Source organism: Calonectris borealis, chromosome 18 (assembly GCF_964195595.1).
Source record: "Calonectris borealis chromosome 18, bCalBor7.hap1.2, whole genome shotgun sequence".
NCBI classification, from domain to species: domain Eukaryota; kingdom Metazoa; phylum Chordata; class Aves; order Procellariiformes; family Procellariidae; genus Calonectris; species Calonectris borealis.
The window spans coordinates 15,140,632-15,161,496 of record NC_134329.1 but is presented as its reverse complement, the minus strand read 5'-3'; positions in this window follow the sequence as shown (position 1 = coordinate 15,161,496).

The window sequence follows — 20,865 nt, the reverse complement described above, 5'->3', positions numbered from 1 at the left end:
ATAAGAATACTCCTAGGAACCCCACTAAAAAATTTGTTATAAAGTTCTCATTTATCAACATTTATGAACATTTAGCTTCCAATTTCTTGGACCATTAATCCAAGTTTTCTTAATAAGCTATGCCAACAAAGTTACCAGGAAAAAGTAATTTATAGAATGATTTTTGCTTACTAACTTTTTTAGAATAGAAACAATGTCAGCACATGAATTATATGCCAATAAAGCAATATACTTGAATAACTTTCCAGTCACATATTGGAAGAAAACAATTTCAGCTTAAAGAAATATGGATGAGTTCTTTACTCTTTGACTCTCACTGAATGTAGCTAAATGACAATGATGCTCTTGATCAAGGTCTAAATTATATTTTGATCTATGTGTTCTGTGTCTTCCATCCTAGGACTGCATGATAACAAAGCATACACTGTTTCTCACAGACCTTTCTTTCTTTCCTCTTGATAATACTGTTGCTAATTTGTTCAGCAATTGATCTCCATCTCCATCTGACTCATTTAGCATTGTGATAGCAGTAACTGTTTCACCCTGACAGCTAATACAAAGCAACAAAATCCCTAACGCAGTTATAGTTGAGATTTTGCTACTAGGGGAGCTAGGTGCAAAAACTGTATTCAAAAGCTTTAGCATTTTAAGTGTGTGCTGAGACTTACAATGGGACCTACGCTGCCCTTTTAGTCTGTAGCCACAGAGCAAATGCAGCAAGAGAAGTTTGCCTGGAACCCCTGCTGCAGGCTCTTTGAGTGATCTTCAGCAAGTAGCCCAATTTCTGTGCATCTATTGTTCTTCGGTAAAACAGGGATAACAAGTATTTCTCCTTTATCCCTAGTGCTATGTGGCATGAACTTTCATACCTTTATCATTTCTCAATACTTGTACTTATTGAATACCCAGTTCCTGGTACTGTGAAACTCAGGTGTCATGGGGAGAGAGGAGAGAGAGAAGAGTCTGATGCTTCACATTATGGTCTGATGTTTCAAAAACAGAAACTACAGCAAGAATTGGTGTAGGACGTGAGGGAAGGAGGTGGAAGCTTTTTATATCGAGCCAGTCACGTGGTAAAGGTTGGCACATTGCTATTCCATGGCGACTAAAGTTTTTTCAGACATACATGAGACAGCAATAAGTCTACACCAGGGTCTGTACTACCATTGCAATAGTGTTAATAATATCCAAGACAAGTAATTTAAAGCTAAATATTTACTAAAAATCCTGGGTATGCTCTGTAACATGTACTATTGCATTCTTGGCAGTTATAATTCAGCTGGTCTGAAGATAGCTGAGTTTTACTCACATGAGCTGTGATTGCTATCTCTAAATTATTTGAGACAGGGACTGCTTGCTGCTATCATGCTTTTTGAAAAGCACGAACTGATATGGCTCTATTCTTAGTTCATATATCTAGTTTGTACTACAATATAAATAACATGGGTTTGGTGCAGATATTTTTTGGAATCTAACGTAGCTTCTCCCAAAACTTAATTTCATAAATGCATCAAATTAAATACATATGTTAGGCACAACATGTGTAGTAAAAAAATTTATTCCCCTCCCCCGTCCTTTTCTCCCAGTCAACTGCTGAATTACCATGAGCTGTCTCAGATTGTATCTGATTTCTATCCTTTAGTCATTTGCAAGAATGGGCTCCATTTCCAGATTGAATAAGACCTCCAACATACATTATATAAACCAATCGTCTGTAGAGAAAATATATTGACGGATGACCACATTTGTGTGAATTTTCCTCGGGCATGCAAAAAGAATTGAGGAAATCATCCTTTATCCAGAAGACCAATTATGTACATTCTTACCTCCCCACAATAAGATTTTAAACGGAGTTTAAATTTCAGTGATTTTCTGAATCCAAGCAAGCCCTCTACTTTTGCTAGTCAATTCACCATAGGAACTTTCTTTCTTTTAAATTCACATTTATACAGCTACCCATTGGAAATTGTTCCAATAGACATTTGTGCCAGTGCAAAGGAGCACTCAAAAAGCCATTGTAAGAAAGAGACATTCCATACTCAGACCAGGAATGGAAAATAAAACAGAGCGCTGAATCCTCTTTAAGATCTTTTGCAAGAGGACTCAGTTTCAATGAAAGTCAAGTCTAACAGTGAAAATGGAGACTACTGTTGGAACATATCAAATACTTAAAACAAAACTAAGCAGCTTACCTGCTAATTGCAGATAGGTAACTTGGCACAGAGGAGGACTTCTTGCCATGAAATCTTTTTAATGGAACCTGGAAAATAATTTCAAAGGGAGAATGTTACATTAAAAAGACAGAAAGATACTCTGAAATTCTCTAACAGCCACTTCCAAGTTGTTTTAGCCTTTACTAATTAAAGAAGTTGATGATTCTAATAACTTCACCACCACTTTCTCCTTTTTTTTTCTACATTGTGTATAAGCAGTTGATGAAAAATAGCAGGTTAAATAACAAGTGAAATGCTCTATCTAGCAAACTGTCACAAGACATTTATAGTTCAAGAAGGTCAGGATGAATATATCCTGTTAAATCAATCCAAAATAAATCTCTGCTCTTACATCACTCACTCAGCTCATTACTCATGATGTAACTCTTTGCTTTTGAGAAAAGTTTCTTTGTAGCTTACATTAGTCAGGAAATTCCATAAATACTGACTGATCTTGCTCGTTAGTCATTATTTGCTCTCTTTTTAATAACAATAATTTATTCACTGAGTTTCTGTACTTTTTAAAGATCTGTTATTTATTTCCAATTTCTCAGATATTGGAAAGTATTCGGCAATTTTTGTGCAGGCCCTTTTCATCGTATGTGTGATTCAAAGCAGCTCGCTACTGACATTCACACAGTAAATCATAAATCAAATTTCTTTTCAGACAGATAACATAAATGAGCCAATCAGCATGATGCTAAGTTTTAATATAATAGTTTTAAAGATTTAACAGATATTTAATTAGAATCATTGCTCAAGCCCAGTGTGCTTTTGGCAAATGTGTATACCAGCCTGGAAAATTCAAGCCTGGTCCTTCATGAGGCTACATCTGTATACTTGGTTGAGAGCACAAGGGAGACTAGAAAATATTTATGCATACATAAGCTTGTGCCACACACATCCTTTTGCTAGCAGGGATGAGCTGGCTCTGCCATCGGACAGAGCTAGCTGGAAGCCGTATCAATGTACTGGTGAAGGACAGCACGCAGCCTAGCAGCATGCTGCTCTTCTACAGGCTTTATTTGTTCAGACTCGGCTCAGCACTAACTGTGGCCCCATAGTGTTTTGTAGAGCATGGGGCAGAGGCGGGGTGAGGGAGAGAAAAAAAAAAGAGCTTGCATCTGGCTGCAAAGGACTGCACACAGATCTAATGTACAAAGGACAAGGATCAGACTTCAGCTCACGCTTCCTCATAGCCATTCACTCGCTCCTGATTGTACCCTGCAGATTTGCAAAGGCTGAAAGAGGACAAAGGAATAGAAAAGCTTAATGCTAAGGAGAAAGCCCAGAACAAGGATCCTGCCATCCCTTCAAAGTGTACACTACATAGGCTTTGGTCAAACATGAGCTACGGGACTCAACGTGGGAACTACTGCATGACGTGCAATAGGTTGGGCTCTCTAGATTAGACAGATGATCTAATTGCTGCTAGAAGGAGGTGCAGCAAAACTGGCAGAGACCGTGATATAGCTTGTTTCGGAAGAATAGATTGGATTTTCTCACCAGATTTACAAAGGGTCAAACTGTTTCCTGAGAGCATTATGTACCAGCATTCCCAGGCCAAATGCAAGCATCACATGTAAGCACCCCCAACACTCATCTGCCAACTAAACAAAACAAAACTCCACAATGTTCCATTTCCCCACCACCAAGTTACTAGTTTTAACAGGAAATAAAGATACTCTTTCCAGTCATCAAAGGGAACTCTGGTCACGTCAGAACTACCCACCGATAGATTGCTAGAATGCGTGTGACCTGAACAAAACACTTCAGTAGAGTAAGCTACATCAAGAAGTGGGTGGTTTTAATTTAAGGTTCTGAACTTCCAGGAAAAAAAGGTCAATGTGAGCTGAAGCACCTTTTTCATAAATCTTTAAACCCTTCCTCAGAAGAACTTGGTTTTCTTTATGTGAATTTTGTATCACTTGAAAAAATGGCTTTTTGTGCATTTGCGCACCACAATCAAACCCATTTTCAATTTGAGGAGAATGGAAAAAGTGAAAGAAATAGCATAGTCTCTCACTTGTTATAGTGAAAAAATAAGCTTAACACACACAATATTTTGTTTCCCATTCTGAAATGGGCTACAGCTATTCAATGATGAGTATCTTTATGAGTAGTCTGTGCACTTGAAAATGTTTAACTTCTGACTGTGTGGATGAATGAAACAAAAAGAAAGAAAGGAATATTTCATATTTGTACAGTGCTTTTTCCTGTGCTTTGCTAAGAAGGTTCACCCAAGGTAGCGTCACTCTATCTAAACTTTATTCTTATATCTACTACTGGTCACTGTCGAAGAGAGGACATTGGACGAGACAAACATTTAGATTAGTTCACATTCATAAAACCTGAAGTAAAGCAAAAGCGGTGCCTCCTTTTCTTCCTTCCCCTACTCAAAGCACTAATGAAAGCTAAATCCTCCAGGCTTTGCTTATATTTACACATGCAAAGAGTGAAAGAAATTTAATTAAGTCAGCTAAAGTATAAAAAGCAAGAAAGACACTGTTGTCTTCCTTGTTACTGCAGCTTTTTTCAGCAAGAGCTCAAAATACCTCCTAACAAGAAAAGCACTTCACATAAGTACTGTGTCTGCTTTATTGTCTAAACCAGGGCTTTTTGTTGTGCATCTCTCTAATTTTTACTGTACTAAAAAATACATTTTAATGTCCTAACTGGTGCTAACACCATTCTGGGAGAAGTTTCTAACATAGCTCCCACCTAAGTTCTGCAATCAAATCCCGTGACTAGGCCAATCAACGATTTTTTTTTTCTTTTGTATCATTAAATGTAAGACTCCTTCCCATTGTCTCAAAGAAGCTTTCTTAGAACTGCTTCAGATACATTCCTATATCAGCTGCTTCACACGTGATGAGATAATCAACTCCTCTGTGAGATTTCCTTTATTTGCATTTTAATATGCTCATCAACCTGATTAGGGAATGGGGATCCAAATTCTCTAGAGGACAGTATGCTCACTGCAAAGCACTGTGTTTGACTGCTATAATCCAAGAAGGTTTAAATATCATATTCTGAATCAGCCAATGAGTAAACCTTTTTTCCCCACAGGCTGCTTACATCCACGTTCTATGTCAATCAAGCATTTATTCTCTTCAGACATTGTCACTAAACCAGCCAACCTTGTATTTTATAGTTTACACTTAATAGTTTAAACCTGGTACTTAAGAGAATTTTGTGTTTCCAAATACCTAGACTCTCAGGAAAAACAGGCTAAAAGTCTGGCAAGGTCTACTCAGACATTTATTGCTCTTAAGTTTGCTGCATTTAGGAAACCAGCAGTGAACCAACAGAGCAGGTATGTGCTCCTTGCATAGTAACTTTGGTTGCCAAACTAATTCCACAAGTAGCTGTACTTCTATCTGTTGGATTTAGGAGTTGATATACAGCCTGTGTGTAAAAATCACCTAGTTTCTAAAAAAATTTTTTCCAGGTTGTCTAAATACATCTTTGCTAAAGCTAAGATGACAAAATGCAGAGCAGACAGCAAATGGAAATGTCTGTTTTAGAAGATGCCTGGAGTCTCCACTAATCTACCAGAAGAATTTCCAAGGTAGAAAAAAATGTGACTGTAACGGCACTACAAAGCAGTTTGTTGTTTTTGTTTTCTGAAAATGCCAGTGTAACAAAGCTCTATGGTCTCTACATCATGATGCCTACTATTTCAGGCACCTCAGAAAACTACTGAGTAGAACAGTAGCTTCAGGGTGCATAGCATATGTCTTAAAAAGTGTTGGTTGCACTATGGTTGCAATACAGCAATATTTATCCCTCCCATATTCTACTGATTAACATATCCCAAAAAGCTAAACACTCATGATAAATCTCTAGGAAATAACACACTTCAATTGAAAAGTCACCTTTGGAGCGCTTTGACCACCGTGAAGGCAAGAATGATAATTTTCTGTGTTCTGTACAAGCACAGAAACACTATTGTCATTTTCTGAAAAAAAATTTCCAACTCCAACTTAGGATCTAACTTTTCAGAGGAGCTGGTGAGCTGGAGAGTGGAAAAGGGAGAGACCATGCAATTTAAAACCAGAACAAACCTTTTATTCCTTCTGTCACTTTTCATTTCTTACATTCCTGCCTTTAGGAGCATTTAATTAATATTATTTTTCAAAAAATGGTTCCAACTTCAGAGTAACCAGACAAATATGTCAGGCAAAAGCCAGGCAGACCATTGTATTCCTCTTCAATGTTACACTCTTGAACAACTTGCTTCATAAATTAACGAGCTTGTCAATTAAGTTTAGAGCTTCAGTAAACCATCTTTATTAAATATGACTTGGATATGAGGGAGGACTGTCAGATCAAATGAAGATGATTAATGTGGGATTCTCAGAGCAGACATATAATCTGCTGACTTTTGGGTGGAAAAACATGACACGCTGTTCATTACCCTTTGTTTAGAGTTCCACCCAGTGCTCCGGATTTGCAAGCATCTTCAGACCTTGCAAACTTTATTTATTTATTTTAGGAAAAGAAACATCCTTTTCTAATAATTTACTAGACTAAACATCACATTAATTTTCATGCCACAATCTAATGAATCAAATTGCTAAAACTTTTTTTTTTAATTATGCCTTGTATTCCATTGCAACTCAGCACATCAAAATTCATGGCTCATGGTTGTTGGTTTGTGTTTGGTTTTTTTTGTTTTGAGGGAGGGCATGTTGGTTTTTTTTCAAAAACATGCACCACTACTGCTGGAGCACCTATTTATACATTAACCTGAGTACTATAGCCAGTCTCATTATCTATCAGGCAGCATTGAAAACAGACACTTAGCATTTTTCCTCCTATCTGTGCATCTCAAGCCCTGATTCTTCACTTGGCCCTGTACATGTTTAAGCTCACACATGTAAAGAGATTCACAAAAGTCAACCAGATAATAAGCATATTTGATCTAACCTTATGAATATGGTAAGTGCTTAACAAAGGAAAGAAACTAATGCCCAGTATTTCAAGCTGATGTTTTGAAGTAAATCCAAAGGACTGACGTGTCAAAATCCTGGTTGTAGTCTGTATATTCCAGTATAATATCTTTCTGATTTGACTATATTTCCATGTACAAATTAATTCTCAACAGAAATGTGTGTTAGGCTTTAAATAAGCAAGAAGGACAGATTTGCAAAACTAATCTGATTTACATCACTCAAGACTTTTTACTTACTACTTGTGGCAAAGCAAATTAGCCTGTTCCTCAGCAGGAGCTTCCTCAATGAAAAACAACAAATTCCTCACTGATGGAAGGCTTTAATGTGTCTCTCAAGAGCTTAGAGTTAGCTGCCTGACTTTATTTTGATTTACACAGCATTTTAGCTACTTTCCACTGTGGATTTTGTTGTGTGCTTGCTTATTTTAAAATCTCTTGCAAAACAGACCTGAGGTAGGACCTGCCATGTAAGTACAAGGAAGATCATCAAGTGAATGAGACCTAAAGGTACTTTTCTAGGTAAGTTTGCAGTCCATTTGATAATCAGTCTTGGGGAAAACAATCCTGATTTTTAATACAGTGTACAACACCCCTAATTTCTTATACCTGAAATTCACCTTCCTTTTTGTGTTTTTTACTTAATTACTACTCACGACACATGGGTGGTGTTAACAAAGGACAATAAACCCTTAACACACATTTTCAGGGGGATTGTTTTTGACAAAAGTTTTGGACAATTTCTACCATAATCACGTAAATGCCAATAGACATCTGCCAGTTTTACAGGCAAAGGAAGAATTTTGGATAAAGTTTCAGACCACAAGCTCAAGCCATTTTTTAAGCAGATCACTACTTGTTTTCCTGATGAACTAATAAGACCTGTTGTCTCTCCTAGAGTTTAGTCATCATGCCAGCTCACCCGCAGATGCTCTGAAAGAAACCAGCAGAAACTACTCTAACCTGCCACACAACTAGTTCTGCACTACCTTGTGCTTTCTATGTAGTTCCTTTGAAAGTTGAAGATGATGCCCATTAGCCTGCGTTGCTCACTGCACGTAGTCCTTCAGGCACTTCTGCCAAAGTGTTTCCTGTTAAATACTTTCAAAGATCCTATAAATCTTTCCCATTTACCCTGATCGTAAAAGATCTCTAGGGAAATTTTCTACTATTTATTTAAAGCATTGATTGAAGTTTCTGAATTATTTATAATTCTTACAAATAGTTAACCTCATAAAAATGATAACTCATTAAAATAGTCTCTTTATTTCCATATGTACGTCTATGGCTCTATTGTTAACTTAAGAGAACCATGATTTTTTTTTCTCCTCAAGAAAGGCAATGACAGCCGCAGGGACAAGGTGCCCTTTAACTCCATGCTGCACATTCACAGCTAGATGAACTGGATTTTTGTTGACTGTAAGCATTAATCGTGTAGTGATTTAATTTACTGGAAGACCACAGGGCACCTTCCTGCACACAATGCAGTAGCAATTTTACTGGGCTGCCCCTTGCCAAAGAAACATATGGAAAACTGATTTAAAAAATGCTACAAAGATAATCTTTTCTGGCTGATACAAAATGTTAATTACAAATGCAAAATAATATTGCATAACTTTTGCTAAAAGTACATAGTAAAAAAAGACCGAGGAGGAAAAGTTAGGCACTGAGGTTGTGATTTGCTGAAGTTGGAATCTAGTCAGAATGTCAGGGAGCAAGTGATGCTTGGATTAAGAAAAGTTATCTGGGCCTTTGAATTCACACATTGAAGTGTTCAGGATTCAGATTTCATGTATTTCCAGAAAAGTACTATACACATTATTGGTCAATGTTATTCTGGAGGGATGGTACTGCTGGATCACTGCCATCCTTTTTGTTAAAAGTTTTCTCATTATTCTTCTGGCTTTTTTGGTGGTATTTCTTAGAATCGCACTACTAGCTGTTATTGCTTCAGGCGATGCAGAGGATTTGCACATATCCACTGCCAAATAGCTGGGAAGCTACTGTAGAAATACTATTCTATAATGTATGTGTAGATAAGCCATTCTTAGAAAAGATACTCTCAGTTATGACTTTCATTCTTTCCTAAATAGGTACACTCTTATTACAAACAATAGCTGTCACAATATGTAAGACCTAGGTAGTGCACTGTAATTACAAATGGAGGCTAACGATTCTTCTAATCTTTGGCTTTTTTGTATGGTATCATCCTATTTAAGATCATAAGAACAATAATAATGGAGCATGACTAAGAGGCACAGCTATATTCACCATTTTAAGAGAGGCCTCCTTCCCCCCTTGTCTCCTGCCTCACAGAAAGAAAGAAAGAAAGAACGAAAAAGAAAGAAAGAACGAAAAAGAAAGAAAGAACGAAAAAGAAAGAAAGAACGAAAAAGAAAGAAAGAACGAAAAAGAAAGAAAGAACGAAAAAGAAAGAAAGAACGAAAAAGAAAGAAAGAACGAAAAAGAAAGAAAGAACGAAAAAGAAAGAAAGAACGAAAAAGAAAGAAAGAACGAAAAAGAAAGAAAGAACGAAAAAGAAAGAAAGAACTAAATCTCATTTCACACCTTAAGACAGCCCAGAATTGCTAAGCCTATTCCCTGCCAGAAAGGAAGAAACAATGTTAGGTAACAAAACCTTAAGGGTGACTGATTTGTCTTATATCGTCACTGTAGTAAATACCAGAACTGAAGACAGCTGTAAATCACGCCAGTATGTCGGGTCAAAGGCTGAAGTGCCCAAGATGCCACAGATACAAGACGAATGAGGAGTGTCACTGCCCAGTCAAGGGGGACTCACACTCAGCACTCAAATTTGGTCACTGCTTATGATTTTTAAATTTCTAAGCCACTGATAAAGCTAACCCAAGGTCTATTAGTATTACTAAAGACTGAGGCAAAACCAGCATTGAATGCCTCCACTTTTTCTTCATCCCTAGGTGTGTGTGGGTTCCAGGTGTGTGTGGTTCTAGGTGTGTGGGGTGGGGTTCTAGGTGTCTGGGACCACGCCAATGTGACTCTTGACATAGTTATTTGATCCGTCTTCAAGGAATCTGTACCTGTGATGCCATCCTTTATTCCAGGCTCCCGGGACTGATCCCAAGCATGCAGGCCTGTCAGCTGCACCAAACCGCCCACTCCTCAGGCATCTTTTTTACATGATTATACTGGAAGTATTATGAAGTATAGTGTTGTGAAAAGAAAATACGACAGACATTACTTTTACTCATGCTATAACCATTAACTGTCACAATACAGGAAATTACTGAGAGTCATGTAAAATAGCATCATTAGGGATAAATGAAATTAATTCCATTTAACCAACTTTTGCAAGTATTACAATTACAATTTCAGAATCAGTCAAGACTAGATACATCCATCAGGATATTTTCAATATATTTTTGACCCATGCTTTTCAAGTTCCCTGTTACTTTCACATTCAAAAGGGACCACCACAGTTTTGCAGACAATGTGATAGATCTTAAAATACTTAAGCTTCATGTCTCTTTATGCTCACAAGCTGTGACCCTATTAATTCAAAATTCTTTATTCATTCTGTGTAGCATATTAAATACCCAAAAACTCTTAAGGTTTAGCTTTAGTTTGGGATCAGCAAACATTTTCCAGCACTGACTGCCTCCCAAAACCACAAGTCCTTCTCCCTTCCTCCCACTGCCCAGACACAGATACACCCCCTCATTTCTGTGGCAGGGAAACGTGGTGACACAGACCAAAACCCACTTGGGGTACACTCCACTAGTCAGCCCTGACCTGCAGGACTACCATACTAACTGAAGATATTGCATAAAGTACAATTATGAGATCAGCATAGACATAAAGAAAATGACAGTCATGTTCCTTGATTAGCCCATGACAATCCATTTTACTTATTGGGTTGAATCGCACCACACATTATGGCAAAATTGAAAGTCACATAGGAAATACTTGAAAACATACTATTAAAATTATTAAAATAACAGCAGTAGATAATGTGCCCTGGCCTTGATCCTTCCAACCATTTAAATACTCACTTAACTGAACCTTTGGGGACCAAGGAATTAAAAAGAATATTTTAAAAAATGGTCAGAGAAACCTATACAAGGTTTCAGACAATAAAATATCATAGTGAATAACGCATGAGAATATTCTCTGCATTTAATGCTTATTTAGTATTATAGTAGATCTCAGTTTACAATCTCACTTCTCAGACTGACTAATTTAACTCCTGAAGTCTGACTGATCACCACTGAATCTCTTGGCACTAGTTAAGGATATCTCCACTAAGTAGAATGTTTGCTAACATTGTCCCCAATAAGCAATGGCCATTACTGTTCACTCACATTAAGCTAGAGCCACTCCCCAGCAGATGTCCTAGTAAAATAGCCATCCCAATCCATTACATTTCCCATTAAAGGAATAAATAATATATTCACTATTGAAATTAGATCAAAATATTTAAAGATTCATAAAAGTCCTCCCACCTCATTTGGGGAAGAGGAGATATACATTATCATAAGCACTTTACAATATATTGCAAGACTTTTGCTAGCAGCACATCAGTGTCACAGCTGAATTATGATATTCCAGAAATGCCAGCCTTCATAACTGCAAAAGTAACCACAATTTCAATAAACTGGAAGGACACGTCAAGGTCTATAAAAAAAACAGGATGAAAGGAATATGTTATTAGCCTTCCATTTCTTTCCCGCCCCTTCTCTGCCATTAGCTGTCTGTTTGTATTTCAAGAAGATCAGTTAAAGTGAGGGTGAGCAACTTGTCTTTAACAGTATTTCAGTGGTCTTTAATTCAGCTTTAAAGACAAATCTCTAATACATTAGATGTCTACATAAATCAAATAACCGGGTGGCAATAGTCATGGTGGTTTAAGCAGCAACCACACGCAGTTTCTAATGGCATTAGTAGACACCCAATGCAGATTGACCAGATATACAACCCTGCAGCTGGAACTTCAGTGCTCTGATCTTGCAAGGTGCAATGCTCCCAGTTCCCTTGGGAGCGAACAGGAGGTGAGAATAAGCACCTGTAAGCAGGAAGCCTGGAACATCTCGGCAGGGCAGGCCCATTGGTCAATGCCACAGGAAAACAAAGGGTTTGGACTGTGCTCCACTGAATGAAATTTAGAAAGCTTGTTTTCTGAAACAACTGTCATTGTATTGGGCACTTGGAAGCAATAATCAGGTTATAAAAATTAAGAGAGACCATGAATTTTCAGTCTGATCTTTCCATTAGGATTAATCGTAAGCAGTGTAACAGAGTCATAAAGCAGCCCCAGAGAGAAAAATCTTCAATTAATTGTGCCATTTGACTAATAAAATAATGTATATTTCCATTAACAAAGCTGAATGCAAACAGAATTGATTTTCAGCTTTATTTGATATAAACACAGCTTATTATCTTAATTAATCCTTCTCCAGGCTTTGTTTTCTCTAACACATTTATCTCAAATAAAGCAACACATAAGCAGTATTTTTATCTTTATAGCCTCAGATATGATGTAGAAGCTAAGACACGATCCAAGAACGTATTCATGTTACTATTACTAAAATCACCTTGTAAGTAGGTTCCTGTTAGTTGAAATAGTTGTATCAGACCTAGGGCTTACTACCAAAAAGCATCAATTTGTGGCAAAAGGTCTTAATGCTCTGATCCATAACTAACATGAAGTAAGTGTTCACTGCCAGCAGGGAAGCCCCAGGCAAGCTGCACTTCAGACGAATATAGAATTTATCATTGCCTTCTTACCTTGAAAAGACCCACACAGTTATTTGTAACTGTCTTTTCAGAATTTGCTGCAGTACTTGCTAAAAAGGTTGCCAAAACTACATCTTGTTTCCTCACCTTTGTACTGGTTGCCCGTGCCCAGGCGCCAGCAGCTGAGGGGGCTGCAGGGGCTCTGAGGAGAGGCGGGGGCGGGCAGAGCCGGTTCCAGCCGGTTCCAGCGGCCCCACCTCAGGGCAGAGCTGAGCCCCGCGGCGAGGCTGGTGGCGCCTCTGGGAAAGCACATTTAAGAAAGGGGAAAACGCTGCACGGCGTGAGGAGAAAAGTGCGAGAAACAGCCCTGCCAGCACCCAGGTGAGAGCAGGGGGAGAGGGAGGAGGCGCTGCCGGCGCCGGGGCAGAGAGTCCCCTGCAGCCATGACGGGGAGGCCGCGGGAAAGCAGATCTCCACGCTGCAGCCTGTGGAGGACCCCACGACCAGAGCGGGTGGATATTTCCTGAAGGAACCGCTACGCATGGAGAGCCCACACTCGAGCAGGTTTACCCACCACAAACTCCCACACTATTTTGCCATCTTGCCTCTCATTCCTTCCATTTTTTTTCTCTCCCCTCCAACCGTACTGGCACAAAAAGGACCATACAGAATACGGTCAATGGGCCACCTAAGTCATCATCCTGTTTCAAATCATATTGTTTCAAACACCTCAGAAGAGCATGACCATCCCAAAATTGATAATTAGGCTGAAATATGTCCCTTTGGTGGTAGAGTCGGTTTCAGGCTAAGGAAACAGGTGCTTTTTTTATTTTTCTATTTGACAATCCAAAATAAATTTTTTTAATTAACTGTATAAACAGGCAATACCGTTCAAAATCCAATATGATCATTGTCTCAGTCTTTTTGCCCTCAATTTGGTAAAGTGCGTATAAGCAGAAAAATACTTAAGTTTACATTTAAGTGTAGAAGATAACATTCAAAATCAGCAGGACTGAAGCCTACACTTAAATGTTTTCCTGAATCAAGTTTTGAATCAAATACTACACTGTTTAATCAAAGAACTTCATTTGCATTCCCAACTTTCACTGAATTTACAGCACATTGTTTAATTACATTTTCTAATCATGACACGAGATGCAAAATCTCACTACTTCTATTCCTTTATAACATCTTAATTTGTAAAACTCTCTATCTTTGAGAAATTTCCAAGAGAAATATTTTAAGTCTCTCGTAACTTTGCTGCTTCCCTCTGGCTTTTCCTCTTTTTTTGCCCAGTCCTGATTAGGGTAACAGAATTCAAGGGGAAAACATGCTGTTTTCAGTATTATTCTCATTTCCTCTCCTAATCTCACAGAGCCAACAAAAAACCTTCACAAAAAAACCCTCTATGTTTTAATGATAACAGGATGACTCCTCTCTAGAAACTGCACTCTATGTAGCAATTTAATGTTACAAAACCCAGAAAGAAAAGATAAAACTCTGCCTTCAAACAACAATCAGTTTTTATTTTCTTTTGACTGAATATCTTAAGGTACTGGTATACCAGCAGGAGACATCCTTACACAAGCACTTCTTACCTGCCCAGAACTTTCAGAAATGGACATAAAAGTAGAACTTTATACACTATCTCTTTTTTGATATTTGAACCTAACTGCAAAGCTTTCTTTACTCCTGTTGTCCTGCTATGACCTAACCAGTACAAAGTTCTCCCACTAATCTGACCAGGATTTATTCAGAGAAAATTCAGTAGAATAGGAACCAGCAGGGAGAAAAACCAAAAGTGCTGCTGGGATTATAGGCTGGGGAGAGGTCAGCAGCAGCAGAAAATATTAGAAGTAAAGGAGATAATAAAAATAAATAGCTAATGCTATCTGAAAATTATAACCCATTTTAAAAAATCCTAGTTAATTGTAATTAGTAGATGATCTATATAATTGATGGAGGTTATACAAGTAGTTAAACTAAAACATCAGGATTTTTGCAACAAACCTTATGTAGTACAGAAAGACAAATTACAAAATAGCCGCACTGAGTTCTTGGATCAAATATGAGACTTGAGGATTTGTTCACTCATTAAAAGTGGTTTGTTATACAAATACTTTCTTAGATGTAAAAATTTACAGTTTGCATAAATCTTTATTGAGAAATAACTGAAATGCTTGAGATGCAGGAATATCCTTTGTGTTTTCTGAATATACATTTTTCAAATTAGAATTTTTCCAAATTCCTTTCAGACCCATCATGAAAGCAGAACAGTGTACTGGAAAGCACAGTAACAGAGTGTGGATGAAGAACATATTACCCATACTAGAAAAGGTAAGTTTGGGACTAATAAAGTAAACTTGACAAGACTGCATATGAAGCACCACAGTGCTTCAGTGATAAACAGACTCAATGTATTCTTTGTCTTAAACAGTATTTAAAAGTATTTCAAACTACTCACTAATTTAGAACAAATTTTGTTTCCAGTAACTTGCCTTAAAATCAGCCAGTGCTTGCTCAGCAGTATAATGATGTTCTCTTTTTAGAAACTGCACAGAGCAGCAATTCCATCATTAAACAGAATCATAAATAAATTGCCTCAATTTTCTCTGCACAACCTTTCTTTGATTGTTATTGTACAGGTTCTATCATAATTTAAAGATGTAGTTTTAACTAATAAGTTTTCTTGCATTCTGTTAATCATGTTGCTTTTTCAAGATTTTGAAGCTACTACTGAAAAAGCTGCATGCAATCTGCAGAAGAGTGGAGGATCCTTTTCCCGAAAGAGTTTTATCCACCAAAGATGACTTCGTACTGCTTAAGGCCAGAAGGGCCTTTACATTACTTACTTTTATTTTGTGAATATTCCACCTGGTTATCCCTAGAGGTGAGCCTAAGGACTTCATACAATCAAATGTATGGAAATTACTATCCATTTCATCCCTTCTTTTTGACTTTTTGACTTTTTTTTGACTGATGTAGAAAAGAATAAGGGGACAAATACACAAGTGTTTGCACTTCTAGTAAAGCAGTTCTAAAATGTTGCCTGCTCTCATCTGGGTGCTTCATTTCTCATTCACTGCAATACAAAGCACATTTATTTGCATAAAACTATTATGGAGGCTATCTGGTCTCCATTGTATTGTCTCTAGAGCACCACCTTTTATTCTCATTAGTGGAGGGATGCCATTGGGAATTATTTAATCTCCGAGATTAATCTTGAAAACTGTTTTGAGGGCATTTGTATTAATATACATAATAAAAGCAGTGGGCTGTCTTGGAAGGGGAAACAAATTCTCTTGCAGTTTTATCAAACATGACAAGTAAGCATCTCTGAATCCTTTACTTCATTACAATTTCAGATGCAAATAAAGATAGAAATCTAAAATGTGTAATACTCAGGCTTTTGCTCCCTCTTATAACCAGAGGAGAGAATTAATTTAAGACCAATTAGGATTGTTGTATAATAAGAAGGTTTAAACCAATAATGAAAGGAAATTAATTGTGAAAGGATTGAATGAGAGCATCATTCCCCAAACACTACTAGCAATCAGAATTTAAATACCTTTTCACCCAAAGTTCTCAAAGCATCTCACCAAGTATTATTTTGATCCTTGTGTTACAGATGAGGCAATTAAGGCATAGAGTAAAAACCTCAGACGCTTCTTGAAAGTTCTGCTTTGACATTTTTATCAGAAAAAAAAAGCCACCACAATTTTTCCAGTGTTTTCAAGGAAAAGCTGAAATCAAAACCCTTTGCATTATAGGGGTGCAGAAAAAATGGCCCAAAAAGTAGAATGAAACAGAATGAAAACGGAAATTACAAAATACTATGGATACCTTAAGACCTAAACTAAAGGTCTACCTCCAGCTCAGCCTCTTACTAGAAACCTTGGTATATACAGAGACGTAAACTGACTCTCACTGCTACTTTCTCACTGACTTAAATTTATTTAGATGTCTGTGTATACAGTTACCAGAGCATTTTATGGATAATTGATAACTGATTCCGAAGCAAGTATTTACAACAATGTTATTCAAAAGCTACAAAGGCACAGACACACAGTGATAGGGTATCTACAAAGGCAATTCAATGCTATCCATGCTTTAGGGGGTTGACTCAAGGGAGCACTGATGTTTCCTTGCATTTAAGCCATTTCATAACTCTTCAACGTAACAACACCTTTTTTTTTTTTTTTTTTTTTTTTTTTTTACCTGACAGGGAAGGTTGCTTTTCTGGAATACAGACCTGTAATACTTTCAGGTTTTGCTTTCCTAGATAGATTCCTCTGTAGAATTCTTAAGGTAAACTTATCTGAGCTCACAAATCCTTTTAACTCTACAATACAATGTTGTCAAGGAACATTGCTTTTCCTCAACACCTTCACAACCAGCAGTGACAGCAAAGACATCACATATGCTTTTCATAACATAAGTTTTTTTCCTCTTCATTTATGAATTTAGTACAGGCCCAAGACATCAGCTTTCTTTAATTTCACTTACTCTCTCAAACAGAATTGATAGCAAAGCTGTTTGTCCATGACAAAAAATATAAGAGTTTTATAAAGATACACTCTCTTTTTTTTCAGGTTACAGTAAGTTCTATCCAAGTAATAAGTGTTATATTTTGTGATATTTCAGCAGGACGTTTTTCTGTCTCCTACCATAATTAGCACCTCTATCTCAATTATGAAAGTTAACTATTTCAACTCACTATCTTGACTTCATAGCCACCCTTGTGAGCACGGTTGTAAAAGGTCATGGCTTGGCTGTAACTACGTCTGTAACAAGTCCTGGTAAAGAAAGGGGAAAGGGGAAAAGGGTTGCCATAAAAATATGACACTTGCTAAAAACTTCTGGCACCTATACCCACCTCTGCCTCCCTCCCTGATCCTTTCTGACTTGCACTAAGTGCTGTCTGCCAACCTTTCAACTCATTTTAAACAAAACAGGCACTAGGGTCATCACTTGCATTGAAGTGGTGCTTGGAGTCTTCCTCAGGAATCAAAAGACTATAAAATTGATGCTGTATATAGGAAAGAAATAAAACTTAGACATTACCAGATAGAAGGCAGGGGATGGAAGGCAGACATTCATTTTACAGCTGGAAAACAATCACTACAAGATTAAAATATTTGCCCAAGGTCAGTGCTTGAGACTGGTAAAACTGAAAACTGAACTATTTGGATTACTAGACTAGCAATTAAGCACCTAAAAAAGCCATTCTGTCACTATTTTTGGAGAACTGTTCTTAATATGTATTTAATTGGCATATATAAAGTGGAGGAATTACATGGTACATATGTGAAGTGAATAAATACAGCTCCATTCCAAGGTGCCAGAGATGATGGCTTAGATCTTCTGCGAGTTTAATAATGAAGTGTCAGAACCAGAGTCAGTCAGAAAATAACTCTTTCAAATTTAATGTAATAACAACAGGCAAGCTCTGCTTTTCTCCCCAGGCAGTGATCCAGGCACACTGGGATATCAGGGACTACTTAGTAGGAAGAGAGCTATTGAAATTACAACGGAGCTGTGTTTATATGATCAAAGATGTTTCGTTGACAATAACTTCACTGGCAAATATGGAAGGATCCACTTTTTCTTATAGGAAGATGGGTGAGCAACAGCATCTCACAAAAGCTCTTCAGCTTAAAGTTATTTGGATGATACTGAAGTTGCATCCTTTTAAATGTAGAGCTAAGGCGGAAATCCACTTTATCACCTTATTTAAATGTGTCTCAGGATAATCACTATCATTCCATCTAAGCATCTCCCACATATCAAAAGATATATCTGGAACATCTAAAGGGACAAAATACAGATCATTTACCTCATATTGTGGAAGGGGTAAAAGACAACCCAAATATTCTCACTGCGAGATTGAGCTAGATTTCATTTATTTAATCCCCATACTCCCCCTAATCCAGTCACCTATGAGGAAATCAGTATTTCATAAGAGCCAACCATTCCGTCCCCTTCCCACCACCATAATTTTTCTTGAGGTAGGTCACACTATCACAAGATGTCAAATACTAAACTGTTATCAGTTACAGCAATACAGATCCAGCTTAAACTCATGAACTTCATCTTATTGTCAGTAAACTGAGCTATCTCATTTAACAAAGTCTTTAGCTCGTGCATTTCTACAGGATTTGGGGAGGATAGTGTATTGCTTGAATTGAAAATTGAACCAACATCTAATTACAAAGCACTATATCAAAACTGTCAAGTAAATTGTTCTTACAAATCATTGAGTTACTTTTGGTCTTCTAAAGAGCAAACTGCACTGCGAAAACACATTCCTTGCAGCAAACCAACAGTAGCTGTGACAGATTAAATCACAGGGAATAGAAGACCCAATCCTGAGAACAGACAAGGGGTCCTGGGGTAGCTACAGACCAACTGTTAGCACTGGCTGGGTTAGTAAGAACTGCAGATCATGTGACGAGGAGAAGTTGTCTAACCATCCCTCCTTTCTCCCCACTCCGCTTTCCCCTGCTCTGTCTCTGGAGTACAAGGACTGAGATTACTCTTTATTAACCTAGATACTTGAAAAGAGCAATACCATGCCATTATTCATCTGAAAGTTACAGCATAACTTAATCAAGAAAATGCAGGTGGTGTGCTGCATTTGTAGAATCACTGGTTTTCACAAGGCTACGTCACTGAAGTCATCCTTTCCACTAGCTTTTCTTTTTTAGCCAGTACGCATTGTTCAGCAGCATATTATTACTATTATTATAATGGAGGTAATGCCACTGTGACCTTGCTATTAAATGAAGAGGATGTTCTAGTTATAATTATGAGTTAAATTACCAAATAACAGAAATAACTTTGTTTGCTATAACAATTTCAATCATATAAACCAGTTTAGAGTCAATGGATAATTTTAAAAACAGTTTAATGCAACATGTTACAAGGAAATGATTGAAAAAGGCACTAATGTGGTTCAATCTCCCTTCTTCCAGGGACGAGACATGTGATGTTCTAAAGTCATTCCCTGCAAACCTTTGTTTCCAAGGTAGCCTGAAGCCTAGAAGCTCTTCTGAAGAGCTCACAGTCAACTGTTTATGTTCATGCTACTGAAGAATTCTTTATGGTATGAAGTCAAATTAAATACTTTAGCTCAGTCCTGAAATAGCTTGAGACTTCAGGTCTGTCTTCAGAAAGATCTGGAGATCCTCTGAAAGTGTGAATGTTATGCTGGCCATGATTCAGCTGTTTTCAAACTGGGTATCAATAATGAGTTTTTAGGTCAAGCATTTACGTCAGAACATGCAACCATTCAAGAAGTGTTTGTTTTAGCATTGCAGTTATGATTCTCACTGTATCATTAATGAGGGATCCAGGGATTCAGTATTTATACTACACTATTTTCAGCAGTCAAGTACGACAGCCATGGTTAACAATGAGGTTTCTAACCTGCATCTTTCTTATAGTTGTAGAAGCAAGTTCTTCTAGGGCATTGCTACTTGTCTTGAGAAATCTCACAAACCCACTTAGCACAGAATGTGTTGCAACTTTCCTCAATAAACTAGAACACAGTTAGTGTGTTACAGACAAGTCCTAAGCAAGGACTCTCAATAAGCATCATGGTCCTAGGCTCACTAAGAGATGAACAAGTAATTTCTGCTCAGCTCAGTGTTCAGACTTAGAGATTCTAGATTCCCAGATTATCAGAGAAAATGTAATTTGGGAATGTAAAAACAAAGCTTTTTGAACCAGTTATGAAAAGCATGCATTGGTTTTCATTGAAGATCTAAGGATGATTCCCTCTCCCTAGCTTATTGCAACGCCAATCAAAAATTTCTATGAATATAAATCTTAAAACACCCTATCTAGTAAATTAGTCATTCAAGAAATCATTTATTCCAGAGCATAACTAAAATGTAAACAATTTATTCAAAATGCCTTTAATTGCTTGCAAACAATTCATGAGAACATTAAGGTTCATCTATCGATTAAAAACTTGACTCCAAG